The sequence below is a fragment of the Gopherus flavomarginatus genome, chromosome 10 (genome assembly GCF_025201925.1).
Source record: "Gopherus flavomarginatus isolate rGopFla2 chromosome 10, rGopFla2.mat.asm, whole genome shotgun sequence".
In the NCBI taxonomy this organism is placed as follows: Eukaryota; Metazoa; Chordata; order Testudines; family Testudinidae; genus Gopherus; species Gopherus flavomarginatus.
The window spans coordinates 11,010,839-11,033,886 of NC_066626.1; the positions used below are offsets into that span (position 1 = coordinate 11,010,839).

The 23,048-nt window shown below is 48.6% G+C and overlaps 1 protein-coding gene across 15 annotated transcripts in view; it reads left to right on the plus strand.

The window, feature by feature from the left end:
* ADARB1 (adenosine deaminase RNA specific B1) overlaps positions 1–23,048 on the plus strand; it is a 277,040-nt gene that overhangs the window by 240,715 nt on the left and 13,277 nt on the right. The gene's annotated exons all lie outside the window — the stretch shown is intronic.

A 23,048-nucleotide genomic window follows, 5' to 3' on the forward strand; every position in this document is an offset into this window, starting at 1 on the left:
ATTTTGCAATTCTCAAACCTTTGCAAATTATGTACTGTGAGCAAGTTGTTTTGTGACTACAGCAAGGAAATTATGACCCAAACCTGAAAATAAGCTATAACCAGCTAGAATTACTATTACAGGACCTTCTTTGTGTGTTACAAGACCATAACAGGAGTTTTTGTGAACTCTTCGATATGAGCCATTTCATGTGGCTGTATTTATATGCTGTTTTGAGAATGCAGGTGCCCCAGCAATATATTAGCAAAGATGAAAGCCTGGGTTTGGTGAAATCTCTTCCTTTCCCACCCACAGAATAGTGTGAGGTTTCAGTGTTACTGCTCTTGCCATTGGAATTGTTGTTGAGCCATCTCCATCATGTTAGTAATGTGCCAAGATACACGAACATTTGCTTCTCAATTCCTAGAATGGACGTCCCAGCTGCCATTGGTTGCATTTTCTTCCTCTCATCAAGCTCTGCTGGAAGCAGCTTATGTTTTAGTTAGCATGTCGCTCCACTTGCCTGCATGGCCCAACTACCATAATGATATCACTTCCATCTCATAGCTTGGTGCACAGATGCTGCATTTGGAGCCCAACAGCACATCCCTTAGGGTTACCTTTAAATAGCTTGTCAGATTTCTGTTCATCAGATCTGTTTCATAATCTCCAGCCACCATCATTAGCTAATGTTTCAGTTGTTTGTTCCAGATATTGTTTAAGCCCTTGAATATTGTTTTTTATTTAGAATGTTGTTAAGTAGGATTAAGCGGAATGGCAGCATTTGAATTTTGCATTCATCTCTATTTAAAAGGAAACTGTTAAGGTATTTTTTTAACCCTTTTAAAAATTAAGGTCTCTATTAGTTACAATAATGCCATGACAAGTTTAAAAGTGAAATGTTTCCCTCACAACATGGGTGATTCCCCAGTGCTAGTCACACTGCTTTCTTTTAAAGCACTTGGTTTCCAGCATGTGTTTGTTTATTTTTCAGAAAAAGCCTAATTTTTAAAGCACATTTAACAAATTACATGAATTTTGCATACAGGCATAGGGGATTGGAATAGGTACATCAAATTAACCACTATCCATTTAGCTATAATGAAAGTTCATTAATAAGGGTCACACAGCTTAGGATACAGTAGAACAGGGGCAGGCAAACTTTTTGGCCTGAGGGCCACATCAGGTTTCGTACATTGTATGGCGGGCCGGTTAGGGGAGGGGATTGTGGCCTGGCCCCCACCTCCTATCTGCCCTCCCCCGGGGATTCCTGCCCCATCCAACCCCCCCATTTCCTGACAGCCCCCCCCAGGACCCCTGCCCATCCACTTCCCTGTCCCCTGACTACGCCTGGACCCCCGCCACCCCATCCAACTCCTCCTCTCATTCCTTACAGTCCCTCCCGGGACCCCTGCCCCATCCAACCACCCCTTCTCCCTGTCCCCTGATTGCCCCTGGAACCTCTGCCCCTGACTGCCCCCTGCTGCCCCCTCCAACCGCCCCTCCTTCCTGGCTGCCCCCCCCGGGACTCCTGCCCCCATTCAACCCCCTGTTCTCGCCCCGACTACCCCAACCTCATCCACACCCCTGCTCCCTGACCACCACCCTGAACTCCTCTGCCCTCTGTCCAGCCCCCCCCCCCGCTCCATGCCCCCTTACCGCACTGCCTGGAGCACCGATGGCTGGCAGCGCTACAGCCACGCCACCCGGCTGGAGCTGGGCCATGCCGCCACCATACAGCACAGAGCACCAGGTCAGGCCGGGCTCTGCAGCTGCACTGGCCCAGGAGCTCAGAGCTCCGCCACCCAGAGCATTGCTCTGGTGGCAGAGTGACCTGATGCTGTGGGGGAGGGGCTGGGGGCGAGCCTCCTGGGCCAGGAGCTCGGGGGCCAGGCAGGACGGTCCCACGGGCCGGAGTTTGCCCATCTCTGCAGTAAAATGTCAAATGATGGACTTGCCAGAAACATTAATATGTAATAATAACTAGTAGTTACAGCACACTAAATCCTACACAGTCAATTGTTTTGACCATAATAACTGACAATCATAGTTGATGTCAGATTTCGTGTATGCTTTTCTGATTCCATATTTAGTTTGTAAATTCTTTGAGATGGAATGTTTGTTGTCATATTCTCTGTAGCAGTGGTCCCCAACCTTTTCCGGGTGGCGGGCGCCGGACGACAAGCCATTGAGGACTGTGGCCGGCAGACAAGCATCCGCTGAAATGCCACCGAGAAGCGGCAATGTCAAGAGGCATCGCCGCCGAAATGCCGCCAGAAATCAGCAGCATTTCAACACCGCTTTTCGGCAGCATTTCAGTGGCAACGCCTTTTGATGACGCTGCTTTTCGGCAGCATTTCAGCGGGTGCTTGTCCGCTGGCCAGTACGTGGGCGCACATAGATGCCCCAGTGGGCGCCATTTCTCCCGCAGGCACCGTGTTGGGGTCCACTGCTCTGTAGAATATTTAGTGCATTTTCAACTCTGTATATTCCAGCTGTGGGATTTTAAGGGCATTCTTCATGTATCTGACATAAAATAGTTCTATCTGTTTTAAGACTCCTATCAGAATTTATCATTATTATTCATAGATAGAAAGCTGAAATCTTCTGGGCTGTTTGAACAGCATTTTCAGAGAAATACCTTTCAGACTGGATGTGAAACCACAAAAAGAAAATGAGTTAGATTAAATAGATTCATGGATTTTCTTTTGTTTGGGGCAGCAGTAGTGTTCAGAGCTCAGCACAGTTGGATTCAGATGGTGTATCTGTTTAGTCACAGATCCACTGACCAGTCCACACCTCTCCTAATAACCTCCTCTCTGGAGGTGCAGATGAAGCCACATAGGGCTGTGCAAACCTAGGCCCCCCAATCCTGCCTCCTCTTGCTCAGTTGGGTGAAGGTTTCAGTTGTATTTTGAATAGCTAGAATATAGTGGTTTGTTTCAGAGGCAAAATGATCTCTTTAGTGATAGTGTTTTCTCTCACACTCACGCTCTGACCTACCTTTCTGGTAAACACAATTTGTATTAAGTCTCACTTAATGCCAGCAGGGATAGCTGGAGAACACTGGAATCAAATGAGTTTCATTGTCCGCTCTGCCATTAGAAATCAGCATTGTTGTCAAAAATAAAGATCTTTCTTTATCCATAGGCGCCTGCTGTGAAAATTTAGTGAGCAGAAAGGTTAAACCTGAATGTACTGTCTCAAGTGCCTTTCCTTCAGTTGGTAGGAACAAGAGACCCATGGAGTGGATACTCTGTCCACCACTAAGACCCCTAAAATCTTGACTGCAGACCCCAACCTTTCAGGATGGAGGAGACGCCTGCAGCGCTATAGCACGGGGGAACATGGGCAGTCACAGAGAGTCAGCATCCAAAAACTGAGAGCAGTCAGGTTGCCTTTTCTGGTCTTCCAGTATCATCGGAGAAAGAAGCACACTGCCGTTCAGACAACATGACCGTTGTATATATAAATCAACAAGCAGGCACAAGAAGCTGAGATCTAAATAGTAAATCAGCAGAGTCTCTTGTGGGCAGAAGCTCGCTTAGCATCCATGAAGGCAATCAACATAAAAGAGACACTGAGCATGACAGTGGACTGACTAAGCTATCAGCAAATAGACAGATTGGAATGGCCCCCTGAACTCAGCTACCTCAGGTGGACCTGTTTGCATCTAGACAAACGTGAAGGTCAGGCACTTCTTCACTAGAGAGCACAACTACTGGCAATAGAAATTTGAGTGACTGTTCATACGATTCCATTCTTGATGTGCATGTAGTCCATGGTCTTTTACTAGCAGCCTCCACAGGGGCCACATTTGCAACCTAGGTGCCCTCCCACCGCCCCCTGATCCCCAAGTGAGATCATAAATGAAGGAGTAGTCTCAACCATCCCTCAGTTCCTTCTTACCACATGACTGCAAGACCAATTACTGCAGTGTTCACTTTTTCTGAGCATTGTGTTATTTTTCCTTAACTTTCTATATAATGTTTACATAGTACATATACAACTACATACTTCTTTAGTAAATAAGGTTTTTGGCCTACGACTTCCCACTCCTCACAGTGGTAATAGCGTTATGGCAGAAGTCAAATCAGCAGCATTTGAGACCTATCCCTAATGTGATTCTTCAATTAGTATTAATAATGGGCACTCCTGGTGTCTGATGTGCCGTGAGAACACATCCCAGAGCAATGTGCTGTCTGTTGCTCTTTTTCCAACCATACTCAGAGAGCAAGGAAAAGCCTGACTGAAGCTGTTCCTCCTAAAAAGATTAATGCAAATCTCTTCAGGCACTAAATGGGGATTCTATTCTAGGAAGCATTGAGTCTGAGAAAGACTTAGGTGTCATGATGGCTAATCATCTGAACATGAGCTCCCAGTGTGAAGCTGTGGCCAAAAGGACTAGTACAATCCCTGAACATAGAAGTGGGAATCCCAAGTAGGAGTAAGGAGCTAAGTTCCCTCTAAGCTGTGAAGCCATGCAGCATCCTATTAAACACTGCGCAGGTGCTCAGGGTTGCAGCAGGCAGAGATGCTTCTCCCCCAACCCCAGACCTGCTGCAGCCAGGGAAAAGGCACCCATCCCGTGGCCCAAACCCAGCCCAGCCTGGACCTGCGCACAGGGAAGAGGTGCCCATCCTGCAGCCCCAACCCAGCCCAGACCTTCCATGGACGGGGAAGAAGCACCAATCCTGCAGCTCCAGCCCACCCCAGCCCAGACCTGCTGCAGCAGGGAGAGGTGTCTCTCCCCCCAACCCAGGCGCTGCTGCGGGGAGAGAGAGTTGGGGGGAGACCTCTCTCCCCACTGTAGCCCCAGGGAAGCCTGCACCCCAAACCCCTCATCCCCAGCCCCACCCCAGAGCCCGCAGCCAGAGCGCTCACCCCCCCCGCACTCCAACTCTCTGCCCCAGCCCTGAGCCCCCTCCCACACTCCAAGCCCCTCAGCCCCTCCCCCGCCACATGAATTTTGTTATGTGCACCAATATGGAGGTGATTTGTCACGAATCACCTCCATATTGGTACACATAACAAAATTCTTTCCTCACATGCGTGGAAAAAATTAGGGGGAACACTGGTAAGGAAGTCATTTTATCTCTGTATTTGGCTCCTGGAATACCATGTCCAGTGTTGTTGTTCACAGTTGAAGGATGTTCATAAATTGGAGGGTGTTCAGAGAAGAGCCATGAGAATGATTAAAGGATTAGAAAACATGCTTTATAGTGGTATGCTCAAGGAACTCAATCTGTTCAGTTTAACAAAGAGAAGGTATGATGGTTTGTACCATGCCCTGAGACCCCCCGCTGGAGGCCTCGTGGTTCTATCACACTCCGTCTAAGAAAGGAGCAGTAGAAAAATCCTCAAGCTTGCCTAGAATGGCTGCTGGAAAATGAGCCAATTAGAGAGGCTGCCGGGAGCAGCCAATGAGGGACCACCAAGCCCATATCAAGGGAGCTGCAGTGCAGAACAGAGGACAGTTGCTGCCTGGAGCTGGAGGAGCATGGATGGTGCTCGTGGCTGGCTGAAGGAGCTGCAAGACTGTAGATAGAGCAGTTGCTGGCAGGGACATGAGGAGCAAAGAAGGAGCCCCTCGCTGGCCTCTGGGACTTGTTAGTTGTAAGCCCTAAGGTAAGGGTGAAGAAGGGGAAGGGGCCACAGGGAAGTGGCCCAGAAAAACTGTGATACAGCCCTGAAAGGGGAACTGAATTGTTTAGTGGCCCTGCTGGAGAGCTGGGGCCAGAAAAGCCCAGAGAGGCGAAGAGTCTCCAGGGAGGAAGCCCTGGGAACACGGCCCCATAGCAGGGCCAAGGGACTATTGGAATGATTGTGAGGCAAGGCCAAGGAGGGCTATAGAAACATGCCAACTGAGGGGTACTGAGATAGTCCCCTGTTGGACTGTTTACCCCAGAAGGGGTTTGATTTGTATTTTGCACAGACTGTGTGACACAGCCAGAGGCTGAGTCGCCGAAGACCTACCGTAATTAGAGAGAGAGTGCGGGCACACACACTCGACCAGGGGGTGCTTCTGCATTACAGAAGTTTAAAGGGTGACATGATCACAGTTTATAAATGCCTGCATTGGAAACAAAAATTTGACAATGGGCTTTTTCATCAGACAATGGTATAACAAGATCCAGTGGCTGGAAGTTGAGGCTAGGCAAATTCTGACTGGAAGTTGTGCTTATTTTGTAGCAATGAAGGTAATTTACCACTGGAACAAATTACTGAGAGTTGTGAAGGATTCTCCATCCCTGGAAATTTTAAAATCAAGATTGGATATTTTCCCAACAGATCTGCTCTAGTTCAAACGGGAACTAATTCCAGAAAGTCGTATGGCCTGTGTTATACAGGAGGTCAGACTAGAACTCTTGGAATCTATGGGAGGACTCAGCCATTGGTTCAGGACTCAGCCATTGGTTCAGTCTCTCACTGTAATTGCCCTGGGGAGCTGTGATTTCATCTCACACTACCAGTCCACAACAACTTAGAAGCCCTGTTCATCTGCCACTACATCATCATTGACATCTTCCAGGGACAGAAGGAAGCACTGCTCCAAAGATGAGCCATCCCAGGCATCTGATAAACTGAGATAAAAGGGTCATCAGATACATGACAAGTGCCTAAAGCCTGAAAAGGCCCCTTCTGGTACCCAGTACCAATTTCCAAGTCAGCACATACAGTACTGTGTAAATCTCTGCACAGCACTGACCCTGGTACTGACTCTTCAGCACCAACCCCAACACCGAGTACCTTATTACTCAGAAGCGCAGCAATGAGTGCCTCTGTGATGGTAACCCTCATTCCTTCCACCTGAGTGCAAACTGTTTCTATGGTGCCTGTGACATTATCTGATTAAAATATGAGCATGTAGATCATTGTTGCTACTACTGTTATATAATCACAACTAATCTTATGCAAAATATGTCAATTAAGGTGTCTATGAAAAGTTATGATTTGCTGAATATGATTATCCTATTTGCATGTATCATTTTTTGTATTTGAAGTTATGAGTGTTGGCTCTATACCTGTATTTCAAATGTGTTTGCTTCTGGTAACACTTACAAGGTATTTAGCCAGCACATTGTGAAGGAATTAGTCAAGTTGAATGGCCCATCAAAGAACAGTTAACTCACAATGGACCATGGAAGATGCCTATCTACACTTAATGGACTTTCCTGAGGACGTTCTAACTAGAGTATGGGTAATGGCTTCTGCTATGACTAAGTGAAGCATGCATGGACATGTGTCTTGTCCATGTGATTCCTGTTTTCCACAAACTAAAACAATGGGTTTCCCTTCACTTGGCAGAAGCTATAAAAGGCTCTGGAAACATCTCTATTTGGCCTCTTTCCTGCTAAACCTCTGGACTATGATGAACTTGTACTAAGGGGAACATTCTAAGGAGAGACTGAGGACCTACTAGTGATTTGGAAGAAATCAGAGGCTTAACAAGACAGCAGTTTATTCCATCACTGCTACAAGCCTGATCCAAGAACTTTGAAATTGTTGTATATATTTGATTCCTTTAAAAAATTTTACCTCTCACTTTTCTTTGATTTTATAAATAAACCTTTAGATATTAGATACTAAAGGATCGGCAACAGCATGACTGTTGGGTAAGGTCTGAGTTATATTTTGACCTGGGTATGTGGCTGGTCCTTTGGGATCAGAAGAACTCTTTTTTTTTTTTTTTTTAATGAAATTGGTTTTAGCTAACTGCACATCGTTAAGTCTAGTGTCTGGGTGTTGAATCCAGGACTGGAATACCTAAGGAGGTTGCATTTCTGACTTCTTGTTAGCCAGTGTGGTGAGACAGAAGTTCACTTTTGTTGCTGGTTTGGTATATCTCATGGAAGAATAACTACCAGTTTTGGGGTATGCCTGCACTTTTTTCCCCCCAGCAACTTGTCCTGAATTTGGTATTCTCAGTGGTGACCCATGGAGGCACAGTGACAGTGCCTGTTACCTTGACACCAGATTTCTCAGCCCTGAAACCATAAGTGGTGCTGAGTACTGTCGGTGGGCCCTACACCAGAGTCACCTCTCCTAGAGAGATGGAGATTGATGGTATCCAAACCACTAGCTTTGGAGTCACTGATATGCCAGGTTAAAAAGGTGTATACCTGGTACTTACCTCTCCTATGCTAAGACATGGCACACCTGGCAAAACTGTCCCTTCCCATGGAGGAAGCATATTCCTTTTCCCCTTCTTCTGCTGTGCATTGTAGAGACTCATATCCTACATGTCCACCTTTCCCTCCCTGGGTAGCTCATTAGAAGTCAGACGGGGATAGTAGAGAGCAGTCCATGAGGGTAGTAGTTCATAAGGATGAATCTTCCTGGTACCCACCCCATGTGCCCTCCACTACAATACTCATATCTGTGACCACTATGACCTTACTGGCCGGCCTGGAGTTTACAGCCTTTCTCCTGGAAGCCTGCGGTAAATCCACTCATGCTGACTCAATATGGGAATTCGAGATATTCCAGGACATGATGAAGTGCATCACAGAGACCTTGGATATACCTCAGGAAGGAATCTAAGAGAAGCAACACAAACACTTGGACATTCTACACCAGGGAGACTTGCCATACCCATTAACAAAGGTCTACTGGAGTCTGCAAAAATATTTGGCATCCACTTTCATCCATCCCAGCCCTACTGAAAATTGCTGACAGGAGGTACCAAGTCTCTGCTAAGAGATTCAGCCTGTTTGGCTTCAAAGTGTATTTGTCAGATGAGGGTGGTTAATACTATACCCCTCTCAAAATATGGCTATTTAAACTGGGACACGTTGCCTCAGTTCATAGACAAGCTCTGAAAGGAATATCAGGAGGAGATGAAGTCTGTCACAGCTGAGAAACAGCTGACTGTCTGCACTTCATTATAGGCTACTCTGGACATGTATGACATTGCACCATGCACTGTGGCCACTACAAAAGCTATGAGGAGGTCGTTATGGCTCCAGGTCTCGGGATCGCCAGGGAGGTCCAAGTAACAATTAAGAACTTTCCATTTCAGAATAATGAACTTTTTTACAACTGAATGAATGAGACCCTCCACTCCTTGAAGGACTCATGTGTGACACTGTGCTCTTTGGGTCTGTGTGTCCCAACCCCAAGGAGTAAGTTGTCATGCTAGCAGCTGTCCTCCAAGGCAGTACTCTCCTGTCCAGTATTTAGGGCCTTACCAAATTCACAGCCATGAAAAGCGTGTCATGGACTGTGAAATCTGGTCTCCCCTCGTGAAATCTGTTTTTTGGTTGTGCTTTTACTCTATACTGTACAGATTTCACGGAGGGAGACCAGTGTTTCTCTGTTTGGGGGTTCTGACCCAAAAGGGGTCACAAGGTTATTTTAGGGGGTTGTGGTATTGACACCCTTACTACTCCACTGACTTCAGAGCAGGACGGCTGGAGAATGGCGGCTGTTGGCCGGGAGCCCAGCTCTGAAGGCAGCACCCTGCTAGCAGCAGCACAGAAGTAAGCATGGCATCACTTGACAGGGAATGGATCACTTGATGATTACCTGCTCTGTTCATTCCCTCTTGGGCATCCAGCATTGACCACTGTCGGAAGACAGGATACTGGGCTAGATGGACCTTTGGTCTGACCCAGTATGGCTGTTCTTATGTTCTAATACCATACCACGCCACCTTTACTTCCATGCTGCTGTCCTCAGAACTGGGCAGCTAGAGAGTGGCAGCTACTGACTGAGGGCCCAGCTGTGCAGGCAACAGTGCAGAAGTAAGGGTGGCAATACCTTACCATGCCATGCTTACATCTGTGCTGCTGCTGGCGATAGCTCTGCCTTCAGAGCTGGGCTCCCTGTCTGCAGCCACCACTCTCCAGCTGCCTAGCTCTGACGGCAGCACCAACACCACCAGCAGCCCTGCAAACCCCCTCTACAATAACCTTGCAAACCCCCTCACCCCTTCCTCCAACTCCTTTTTGGGTCAGGACCCCTACAATTACAACATCGTGAAATTTCAGATTTAAATAGCTGAAGTCATGAACTTTATGGTTTTTAAAATCCTATGACCATGAAATTGACCAAAATGGACTGTGAATTTGGTAGAGCCCTAGCAATATTACTGTGAAAGATATGGCAATTTCCTGTAATATCCTTGAAAAACTTTATAGCATTAAGTTTAAATATCTTTGGTGACCGTTGTATTTTAATGTATTATTGTGGGCATGGATGATCAAAGGACTATATTGAACAATGAGGCAGACAAGAATGGTCTTTTGGGACAATACGCATGAAGTGGATTTCCTGGGAAATCTCTGCGAGATGAATGCAAATCTCCCATCCCTAGTTACACAAAAACCCAGCCTTTTGAAGCTACACTCTGAGGGAGGGGACCATTATCTCCTGATTACCTGTTCCCAGAATCTGAAGCTCAAAGGCCCAAGCTATATAAAAGAACAATGGAACTATTCGTGATTGTGCTCTTTCTGAGCCAAGGTCCTTAACGAACCTGTTTGCACAGAAACCCCCCTTTGTGAGGTTTGAAGGGGAACTCCTACAAATGTCCTTGTTGGAGTTGGGGGGAGATCTCTGGTAAGCTTATAAACATGGTCTAAGTTCTTTTATTGTTTTTTATATCTTTTCTCTGTAATGTTCTTACCTTAAGAATAAGTGTGTTTGCTTAGCAAGGGTTGTGTAGTAACTTATAACTCCTGCCAATCACTGTTCATAAAACATTGGAGAGAGAAAGCAAAGCACAGATGCTGGCCTGTTTAGGCACTCTGGCTTGTTGGGAATAACACAGTGTACGTAGGGAACTGTGCAGCTGGAAAAATCCCACACAGAAGGGAGAGAGACATGGGTCTCTGCCCAAAAGAAGTGATGGCTGTGGAATTGGAAGCCTAGAATTGGATGCCCTTGGTGGACAGCGGAGGAGGAATATACATGCAGTTGCTGTCACCCTGAGAGAATCTCAGAGCCTCCAAGGAAGAGATAGATTCCATCATAAATTACCCACTGCCTGCTCTTCCACTGCCCAACAGTCTGGGGGTTCCAACAGGCAGCATATTTGAAACCAGTGTTGAGCACCTGATAGGGCCACCTGAGAAACTTTTCCGTTCAGCTCCCTCTTTGGCAACTGTCTCTCTTATTTTTAGAAACTTGGGTTGGGATTACCTTGGACTGGTGGATCTTGGAGATTATAAACAAGGGGAATTATGTTCGGTTCTGGTCTATTCCCATCACCTCCCCGCTTCTTCTTCGAGTGATTGCTCATATGTATTCCCTAGTAGGTGTTAATGTTCGTCATGTGCACCGGTGCCGGAAGCTTTCCCTTAGCAGTACCTGTACTGGGGGAGCACTGCTGCGACCCCTAGAGTGGCGCCTCTATACTGTGCTATAAGGGGAGCTGCGCACTCCCCGCACCCTCAGTTCCTTCTTGCCGCCAGTGAAGGTAGTCAGAACTTTGTGCTCCAGCTCTGCTGCAGCGTTTCTACTTGACATTAGTGGTACCGTTCCTGGAATTGTTACTTCAGTTGTTAGAGTGGGCTCAGGGCATGCCCCAGGCTTCAAGTCGTGCGACTCTTGTCGCCGTTCTATGCCTAGAAGTGACCCGCACGCTGAGTGTCTCTGCTGCGTGGTTGAGACTCACATCAGCGAATGTTGTAAGATCTGCAGGTCATTTAAGCTGCAAACCAAGGAGAAAGACATTAGACTCCATGCGTTCCTGTTGGAATCGGCGTTGACCCCAACTCTGGCACATCAGGCAGACTCGGCACCCGCCGCCGCATCGTCAGTGCATAGCGAGGCCCCCTCTGCCAGCCGGCACCGCTCCCCTTCCAAGAAACAGGGAAAGAGCCCTACCTTGCAGCGGCGCCGAGATATGGAAAGAGGGGAGGCTGGTCCCACGTCGGGCAGCCCACAGTCCCCCCCCGGGCTCAAGGCCTCTGACTCGTGTTGAGCGGAGCAGCCCAGTACCGTGCGCACGCATTTCTCCGCCGGTATGGATGCCATCGACACCAGAGGCTATGTGGGCCGCAAAGGACATTATGAGTCTGCAGGTTCCAGACGTGCAGCCAGTGACGGCTCCCTGGTCTTGGGGCAAGCCCCTATTGGGTGCCCATCAGACTTCTGCCGGTCGCAGTTCCAACTCTGAGGGCCACTCCCCGCACTGTTCGACGCGCAGTGATCAATCGTCCAGCAGCTCGCGCCCTCCCTCGACGCCAATCAGACCATCCTGGTCACCACCCACGCAGGAGTCTTGGAGACCCTCTACGCCACCTGCCAGCAGGCACAGGCATCGAGAAAGACACCAGGAACCTTTCCCTTCATGATGTGACTACCACAGCCATTCTCAATGGGATAGACGTCGTCGGTCTTGTTCCAGTTCCAGCTCAACTAGACATTACTCTCAGGATTCCCTTCGTGATGACCCAGCACAGGGCACCAGAGTTCCCGCTGCCATCATGGGTACCAAAGTAGCACTTCGGGCAGGTACCGGTCCTCGACATCGAGGTCCATGTCCCAAGGGAGGCAACATCACAGGAACTGCCGCTCATAATATTCCTGTGAGACCGTGCATTCGACGGTGACCTCGGCCTTGGCACCCAGCTGCCCATCCCGGCCCGCACAGACCAGCCGGGGCAACTACCGCCACCAGGCCCTCAACCAGGTCAGTGGCAAGGGGCCCCATGGCATGGACATTGGAGCCAGTGGGCACCATGGCCGCCAATGGCCACCCAGACAGGGGCCAGCTAGGTCACCGGAGCGTGTCAGGCCCCATCAGCCTCGTCTGGCCGTCTGAGAGACAGATCGGCGGGCCATGAGTCAGCAGACCCACGCCCAGACTCTGATCTGGGGCTCAATCCGCCAGTACCAGCCCAGGCCCATGGCTCCATGCTAGCCTTTTCCCTGGCATTGGACAACACTATAACGGCTCCCCTGCCATCAATCCCTCAGGAGAACTTTAAGGCGCACCAAGACCTGCTAAAGCGGATGGCATCCAGCCTCCAGCTGCAGGCTGAGGAAATGGAGGGCCCTTCCGTTTCCCTTTTTAACGTGTTGTCCCCCTCAGCACCAGGCCGCGTGGCTCTGCCCCTGCACCAGGGTGTAGCCAACATTTCCAGCACCCTGTGGCAGACTCCTGCCTCCTTGGCCCCAGTCTCCAAGAAGGCTGAAAGGAAATACTTTGTGCCAGCCAAGGACCATGAATACCTCTATTCCCACCCAGCACCTAACTCACTTGTGGTAGAGTCGGTAAACCACAGAGAGCAACAAGGCCAGCCCGCGCCTACCCCCAAAAATAAGGACGCCAGACGACTGAACTCCTTTGGTAGAAAAATTTACTTCTTGGCAAGTAGCCAACCACCAGGCCTTGCTGAGCAGATATGACTTTAATTTGTGGGAGTGTCTCCTTCCAGACCAGGACAGGAGGGACTTCAAGGTCCTGTTGGAAGAGGGGATGGCAGCGGCGAAAGCAACCCTGCAAGCGGCGTTGGACGCAGCCGACACTGCAGCCCACTCGATGGCTTCTGCGATTTCCATGTGTAGGGCGTTGTGGCTCCTCCTGTCTGGACTGTCGACAGAGGTCCAATCCCTTATGCAAGACCTCCCGTTTGATGGGAAAGCGCTCTTCACAGACCAGACGGATGTCAGGCTGCATGAGATGAAGGATTCCCATACCATCCTGCAGATCTCGGGCCTCTACGTCCCTCCAGCTAAGGACAAGGCCAAACCGCAACCATCGGCTCAACCTGCATGGAGCAGATACGAACCCCTTTATAAGAGACCGAGAGACCAGAAACACTGGTCTCAGCGACAGTCCCACTCCAACCCGCAGCCCGGACCCTCTAAGGGCTAGAGGCAGGGAAAGAGGCGGTTTTAACTGTTTGCAGGAGGGCACCGGGCTAGTTGCCAGGGAGACCCCCCGATTAATAAAGGTTGTGTTCTGCAACCGTTCACCTGCCTTCTGCATGGCGTGGTCCCATATAACATCGGACCAGTGGGTCCTCAGCACCATTTCCAAGGGTTACATGTTGCAGTCCACCTCCCCCACTCCAAACCACCCGCCCTCCTTGGTGGACCCAGCGGACCCGGAGCATGTCCACCTCCTAGGACAGGAGGTGGACTGTTTACTGCACCTGGGGGCAGTGGAAAAAGTACCAGTAGAATTCCAGGGCAAAGAGTTCTACTCCCAGTACTTCCTGATCCCGAAGGCCAAAGGGGGCCTCAGACCCTTCCTGGACCTCCAGGGCCTAAACAGTTTTCTGGCCCGCTCCAAGTTCCATGTGGTGTCCCTGGCCTCAATTATCCCCTCCCTGGACCCAGGGGTCTGGTGTGCATCCCTGGACCTCCATGCTGTGTACTTCCACATCCATATTTTCGAGGGACACAGGTGCTACCTCCGCTTCCTACTGGGGTCAGACCACTATCAGTTTGCGGTCCTTCCATTTGGCCTATCCACGGCACCCAGGGTTTTCACAAAGTGTATGGCTGTGGTAGCAGCCTATCTCAGGTGGGGGTGGGGACAGATCTTCCCATATCTGGATGATTGGCTTCTCAAGGGCAACTCCCATTCCGAGGTAAAGACCCACGTGAAGCTGCTCCTCTTGTCATGCACCGGTCTTGGCCTAGTGGTGAACAAGACCAAATCAACCTTAGTTCCAGTTCAGCGCATAGAGTTCATTGGGGTGCTGCTGGACTTCTCGAGGGCCACAGCCTCTCTCCCCCCAGACAGGCAAGGTGGGACTCGCTCCCTAACCCTCTGCCGGAAGCCCTGAGCCTATAGGAGTTCTGTACAGCCTACAATATCTCCTGAGGGCCGTACACCTCCCAGGGCTGCAATACACAAGCAGACCACCTCAGCAGGGTCTTCTCCCCCCAGTACGAGTGGTTGCTCCACTCAAAGGTCGCTCACCGTCTCTTCCGAGAGTGGGGCATTCCCCAGGTCGACCTCTTTGCAACCAGCCAGAACTGGCGTTGCCCCCAGTTCTGCTCCAGGGAGGGATGAGGAGAGGCGTGATCTCTGATGCGTTCCTTCTGCAGTGGTTAGGCCGGCTCCTTTATGCTTTCGCACCGTTCCCCTTCACCGACAAAGTAAAAGGTAGAAGCAGACAAGGCGAGAGTCATCCTCATAGCCCCGGCGTGGGCCCGCCAACACTGGTACGGGACCCTCCTTCGCCTGTTGGTGGCCCCCCCGAGGACGCTGCAGCTTCACCCGGACCTCCTTTCCCAGGATGGGGACCACCTTCTCCATCTCAATCTTGCCGCGCTCCACCAGACAGCGTTGTTGCTCCGTGGCTAGACGAGGAGGAGGGCAGGTGTTCGGAGCAGGTAAGGCAGGTCCTCCTGGAAAGCAAGAAGCAGTCCACGTGCTGTACATACATGGCGAAGTGGTCCAGGTTCTCCAAGTGGGCGAGCGAGCGGCGAGTCTCCCCCTCCTCCACTTCTCTCCAGCTTATCCTGGACTACCTCCTGTCCCTTATGACCCATGGACTGGCACCCACCTCGGTCAGGGTACACCTGGCAGCCATAACGGCCTTCCACTCGCTGGTGCAAGGGCACTCGGTCTTCTCCCACTCTGTGACCTCCCGCTTTCTGAAGGGCCTTGATCATTCATTCCCATACGCTAGACCCCCCGTGCCACAATGGGACCTGAACCTGGTTTTGTCCTGTCTCATGGGTCCTCCATTTGAACCCCTGGCCACGTGTTCCTGGTCTCACCTCTCATGGGAGGTGGCCTTCCTTGTAGCAATCACATCGGCCTGCTGTGTCTCGGAACTCAGGGCCTTGACCTTGGACCCCCCTGTATTGTCTTCTACAGGGATAAGGTCCAGCTTCGCCCACACCCGACATTCCTCCCGAAGATGGTCTCCGCCTTCCACATGGAACAGAGCATCTTTCTTCTTGTGCTCTGTCCTAAGCCCCATTCCTCCAATGAGGAACGCTGCCTTCATATGCTCTGTGTACATAGAGCCCTGGCATTTTACCTGGATCGGACCAAACCATTCCGGAAATCCTCACAGCTTTTTGTTGCCTCAGCTCAGCAGGTGAAGGGGCAACCTATCTCTTTCTCGCTGGATTACCTCGTGTATGCGCACATGCTATGATCTGGCAGGGGTTCCCCCGCCACCAGTCATTAGGGCACACTCAAAGAGGGCTCAGGCCTCATCAGCTGCCTTCGTAGCCCATGTCCCTATCCAAGACATTTGTAGAGCGACCAGTTGGGCTTCGGTTCACACATTCACTTCGCATTACGCAATCGTCTCCCAGTTTAGGGATGACGCCAGGTTCGGCAGGGCAGTACTCCGTCCCAGTCTATTGTGAACTCCTACCCATCTCCAACAGGGATAGCTTGGAATCACCTACTGTGGAATACACATGAGCAATCACTCGAAGAAGAAAGGACAGTTACCTTTTCCGTAACTGGCATTCTTCAAGATGTGTTGCTCAGGTGTATTCCACATCCCGCCCTCCTTCCCCTCTGTCGGAGTTGTCTGGCAGGAAGGAACCGAGGGTAGGGGGAGCGTGCAGCTCCCCTTATAGCGTGGTATAGAGGCACCACGCTAGGGGTCACAGTGGCGCTCCCCCAGTACGGGTACTGCTAAGGGAAAAACTTCCGGCATGGGTGCACACCTACTGTGGAATGCACCTGAGCAACACATCTCGAAGAACACCAGTTACAGAACAGGTGGCTGTCCTTTTCCCATCCTTACTCACAAGAGACTGTTTAGAAAATAAGTAGACTCCCTTCTACAACTGGAGGAGGGACGTTCCCTTTGTGTTCAGGGGCAGGGATTTTATTTCCATTACTTTCTCATCCCAGAGATGAAAGGTGGTTGGCAGCCCATCCCATACCTTCAACATCTCAGCATTCATCTGCCATTTCAAGTTCAGGATGGTGACTCTAGCCTCTCTAATTCCCTCAGAACTGGTTCACAGATGTCTGCCTGCAAGATGCATATATCCATATATTAATCCATCCAGCCCATAGAGAATACCTCAGATTCCAGGTGGGAACATCTCACTACCAGCACAAGTTCCTGCCCTTAGGTCTTTGTAGAGGACACAGGATATTCACCAAATGCTTGGAAATCATGGTAGCTCAACCAAAGAAACACAGAATCCAGGTCTATCCTTACCTCGACGACTGGCTGATTCGAGGAAGATCACCCCAGCAAGTGACTGACTCCATTTAATTAATTCTAAAGCTCTCCACCTCACAGAACCTCAGAGTCAACAGAGAAAAATCCATACTGACTGACTCAGAGCACAGCATTCCTAGGAGCACTGTGAAACTGAGGACAGCGAGAGTTTACCTTTCACAGGAGAGATTCCAAACAATAGTAGATCGTATCAACCAACTTCAAGCTCACCTAAGAACATCAGTGAAAACGTGCATCAGACTTTTAGGACACATGGCCTCATGCACCTATGTGGTGCCATTTGCTAGGCTTCCTCTATGCTTCATGTGAAGGTAGTTGAAATCAGTGTATCCACTCAGCAGATACTTCATGGACATGATGGTCACAGTCCTGCAAGAAGTCCTCTTCTCATTAAAGTGGTGGAAAGACCCTCATCAGGTGTGCAACAGAGTACCCGTTCTTTGCACTTTTACCTAGCAAGACACTGGGTGACTCTACTCAGGTATGGAGAGCTCATCTAGATAGTCTTAAATTCAGAGCCTGTGGTTGTCTCAAGAAACCTGCTTCCATATAAATGTCCTGTTGCTCAGAGCTATCTGTCTGGTATACAAAGCATTTCTGCCTCCTCTTCTGCGTTCTGCAATACAGGTGCTCACAGACAGCACCACAGCTGTGCATCATGTTAACTGACCAGATCATCCCCACTCTGTCAGGAAGCCATGCAGCTCTGGAATTGGTGCATTTAAAGCAGCAGCTTTAAAGTTTTTTGAAGAATTTGCAAACCTTAGCACCTGACCCAGAACTGAAGACTTTTTCATTTGATAGAATCTTCCAGACAAGCCAAATTATAGTTTAGGCAGAGCCGGTGCAACCCATTAGGCGACCTAGACGGTCGCCTAGGGTGCAAGCATTGGGGGGGGCGGCATTTCGGGTCCTTTGGCGGCAACCGCAGTGGCCGGATCTTTGGCCGCTCCGGTCATCGTCAGCATTTAGGCGGAGGGAGCTGGGGCAGGGGGGGCAGGGAGGTCCGCCTGCAGCAAGTAAGGAGGGGGTGGTACACAAGGGAACTCCCTGCCCCAGCTCACCTCTGTTCCACCTCCTCCCCTGAGCATGCTGCCCCGCTCTGCTTCTCTCCCTCCCAGGCTTGCGGTGCCAAACAGCTGATTGGTGCTGCAAGCCTGGGAGGCGGGAGAAGTGGAGCAGTGACGGCATGCTCAGGGAGGAGGTGGAGCAGAGGTGAGCTGGGGCAGGGAGCTGCTGCATGGCTCCCCAGGCCGGGGGGAGATGCCGTGGGGTGGAGGGGGGCGCCTCAAGGCAGAGGAGGGAGCTGCTGGGGGGGGTGCCTCAGGGCGGCGAGAAGAGTGGGGAGCTGCCGCGGGGGGCACCTTAGGGGGAGGGGGCAGAGAGCTGCCACAGGGCTCAGGGAAGGGGGGGGTGCAAGGTGGAAGTTTCGCCTAGGGCGCGAAACATCCTTGCACCCGCCCTGAATTTAGGTGTATGTTTTTGAAAGATTCACAGGGTTTTTGAAATGGGAATCACATGGTGGAAACGAGCTTTGAAAATGCTGACAGAACAGGGTGGACTGATTTAAAGCAAAGTGACCGGAATCACCAGTTACAGTCATGATTTAAATCAGCAAGCAGGAAATCTTGATTTAAATCATAGATTTTAATTTTATATTGCATTTATATTGTTACATTATTTTGCTAAAGTAAGGTTGATTCTCATTGATTGGTATGAATTGGTACTACTTTTTGCTAACCAGGAGACTACATTATATATATATATAAACATTTATTTAAGCACCTATGTAACTTAACATACATTCACTCAGATTCTTATTTGTTACAGTTTTTATTATGTTAGAAAATGGTGAATGACAGACACGTCTTATTTACTAGATGATTTTTACTAGTGATTTGTGTCAAGCTGCATTTGGATGGAAATTGGAATTCAGTTAAAATGTCCAAAAATACCATTTTAAAACTGATTATTAGTTAAATAAAACTAACTGACATGTGCTGGGTACATAAACTTACTTTTTTATTGAACATGTTTTGCATTTAAAACTCACTAATCTATTGAACAGAGGAAGTAGTATCTGTAATTAGTAAATTGAATTGATTATATCCAGTCACCGTGTCCTTCAAGGTTTTAGAACTAGTAGATCTCATCCCCTCACACCTCATTTTTGTTCATAGTTTGGAAGAGGAAAATAAACATTTGTGCTTTTTCAAACCCCAATTGTTTTCTCAGCTTTGAATGAACTAGTTATTGAACTGAACTGGTTGAGTAAACTGAAATGCGGACAATATTATCTCTGCAGAAGAGGCTAGTCAAAAGCTGGGTTAGCACTTAACAAACTCTGGTTTCAGGTGCTTAGAGATTTCTGCCAGTTTAGTGGTTTGACTTTCTTTAAAACTTTGGCAGCAACATGTAAGGCTTGAATATTATTTTATTTCCTTAAAATCAATGATTTCACTAGATTATAATACGTTTAGACCTTAACTTACGTGGTCATAATTTCAAATTTAATATTAAATAGGTTAATTTTCTTTAAAATAGCACATTAATGTAAATAAAAATATTATTTACCTAAAAATCCAACTTCTAATTTTTTTTTTTAAAATCATTGATTTGTATCCAGCATGAGACAGGAGATAAAGGATACATCTAGAAGGTAAGTTTAATCAAATTTGTGACCTGTATAAAAGTTGCTGGGCCTAATCCTGGTCTCTCAGTGGAAGCAAGAACCTTGTTTTGGGGAACTTTTATAATGTGTGCAAGCTAAATTAACAGTAGTCAGTAGTTCTTATGCATGGTTGTCTATACACTCTTTGCAGCATAAGAAAGAGTAGGCCTTCTTTGTTGATATGTATATGGAAGATATGTTATATAACTGCTAGTGTCTGTTATGCTCCTGAAGCATATTGCAGTAGCTATTTAGAAGTTGTCATGTCCAGTGTGTGCCCCCAAGTTGCAATCTTATATGGGAAAACGGAGGGAGTGAAAAGTCCTCTTACCCACAGGAAGTTTGAGCAGATTTTTGCTCAAGTTTTGCTATGAGTAGTTCTGCTGCCTGTGTCAGCCAGCTCCGAGCCACCAAGAGCAGGGGACCCTGAAGCTCTGAGCCTCCACGGGCTTCTGTGAATTTTTCTTTATTGCCTGTGACCTGTCCATGACTTTTACTAAAAATATCCATGACAAATTGCTGACATCTGCTGGGAGAGCAATACAACACTGCGCAGACAATCTAGGAAGTTGTTGGGACAACTTCCTGGTGCAAGTGCTGGAGGAACCAACTAGGGGCCGTGCTCCTCTTGATCTGCTGCTCACAAACGGGGAAGAATTTGTAGGGGAAGTAGGAGTGGGTGGCAAGCGGGGCAGCAGTGACCATGAGATGGTCGAGTTCAGGATCCTGACAAAAGGAAGAAAGGAGAGCAGCAGAATATGGACCCTGGACTTCAGAAAAGCAGACTTTGACTTCCTCAGAGAACTGATGGGCAGGATCCCCTGGGAGGCTAATATGAGGAAGAAAAGAGTCCAGGAGAGCTGGCTGTATTTTAAAGAAGCCTTATTGAGGGCGCAGCAACAAACCATCCCAATGTGCAGAAAGAACAGTAAATATGGCAGGCAGCCAGCTTGGCTTAACAGAGAAATCTTCGGTGAGCTTAAACTCAAAAAGGAACCTTACAAGAAGGGGAAACTTGGACAGATGACTAGGGAGAAGTATAAAAATATTGTTCGAGCATGCTGGGGTGTAATCAGGCAGGCCAAAGCACAATTGGAGTTGCAGCTAGCAAGGCATGTGAAGGGTAAAAATAGGGTTTCTACAGGTATGTTAGCAACAAGAAGAAGGTCAGGGAAAGTGTGGGACCCTTACTGAATAAGGAAGGCAACCTAGTGACAGAAGATGTGGAAGAAGCTGAAGTACTCAATGCTTTTTTTGCCTCAGTCTTCACAGACAAGGTCAGCTCCCAGACTGCTGCCTTGGTCAGCACAGTATGGGGGGGAGGTGAGCATCCCTCAGTGCTGAAAGAACAGGTTAAGGACTATTTAGAAAAGTTGGACATGCACAAGTCCATGGGGCTGGATCTAATGCACCTGAGGGTGCTGAGGGAGTTGACTGATGTGATTGCAGAACCATTGGCCATTATCTCTGAAAACTCATGGCGATCGGGGGGAGGTCCTGGAAGATTGGGAAAAGACAGATATAGTGTCCATCTTTTAAAAAGGGAAGAAGGAGAATCCAAGGAACTACACACCAGTCAGCCTCACCTCAGTCCCTGGAAAAATCATGGAGCAGGTTTCATTTTGAAGCATGTGGAGGAGAGAAGATGATCAGGAACAGTCAACATGGATTCACTAAGAGCAAGTCATGCCTCACCAACCTGATTGCCTTCTATGACAAGATAACTGGCTCTGTGTTTATGGGGAAATTGGTGGACGTGATATATCTTGACTTTAGCAAAGCTTTTGATACAGTCTCCCATGGTATTCTTGTCAGCAACTCTTAAAAAGTATGGATTGGATGAATGGACTGTATGGTGGATAGAAAGCTGGCTAGATCGTCAGGCTCTACGGGTAGTGACTAATGACTCCATGTCTAGATGGCAGTCGGTATCAAGCGGAGTGCCCCAGGGTCGGTCCTGGAGCCAGTTTTGTTCAACATCTTCATTAATGATCTGGATGATGAGATGGATTGCACCCTCAGCACATTTGTGGATGACACTAAGCTGGGGGGAGAGGTAGATATGCTAGAGGGTAGGGATAGGGTCCAAGTGACCTAAACAAATTGGAGGATTGGGCCAAAAGAAATCTGATGAGGTTCAACAAGGACAAGTGCAGAGTCCTGCACTTAGGACGGAAGAATCCTGTGCACTGCTACAGGCTGGGGATCGACTGGCTAAGCAACAGTTCTGCAGAAAAGTACCTGGGGATTACAGTTGACAAGAAACTGGATATGAGTCAACAGTGTGCCCTTGTTACCAAGAAGGCTAATGGCATATTGGGCTGCATTAGTAGGAGCATTGCCAGCAGATCGAGGTAAAGTGATTATTCCCCTCTATTCAGCACTGGTGAGGCCACATCTGGAGTATTGCGTCCAGTTTCCAGCCCCCCACTACAGAAAGGATGTGGACAAAATGAAGAAAATCCAGTGGGGGGCGACATAAATGATTAGGAGGCTGGGGCACATGATTTTTGAGGAGAGGCTGAGGGAACTGGGCTTATTTAGTCTACAGAAGAGAAGAGTGAGGGGGGATTTGATAGCAGCTTTCAGCTACCTGAAGTGGGGTTCCAAAGAGGATTCAGCTAGATTGTTCTCAGTGATGACAGATGACAGAACAAGAACCAATGGTCTCAAACTGCAGTGGGGAAGATCTAGGTTACAGTAATAGGAGTTACATTACTAATATTAGGAAACACTGTTTCACTAGGAGGGTGATGAAGCACCAAAATGGGTTACCTAGGGAGGTGGTTAAATCTCCATCCTTAGAGGTTTTTAAGGTCAGGCTTGACAAAGCCCTGGCTGGGATGATTTAGTTGGGGTTTGTCCTGCTTTGAGTTGGGGGTTGGACTAGATGACCTCCTGAGGTCTCTTCCAACCCTGATATTCAATGATTCTAAGATCTTAGGCTAATCATGAATGACAATGAGTGGCCTAGATCTCAGTTATAGGTCTCATTTCAAGACAGGTAACTCTATCCCATGAGGCAGTAACTCTGAAAAAGATTTGGGTGTTGTGGTGGATAATCAGCTGATCATGAGCTCCCTGTGCAACGTTGTGGCCAAGAGGACTAATTCAAAACTTGGATGCATAAACAGGGAATCTCAAGTAGGAAAAGAGATGTTCTTTCACCTCTGTATGGCACACGTGTAATTGCTGCTGGAATGCTGTCTCCAGTATTGATGTCCGCAATACACGAAGGTTGTTAATAAATTGGAGAGGGTCCAATT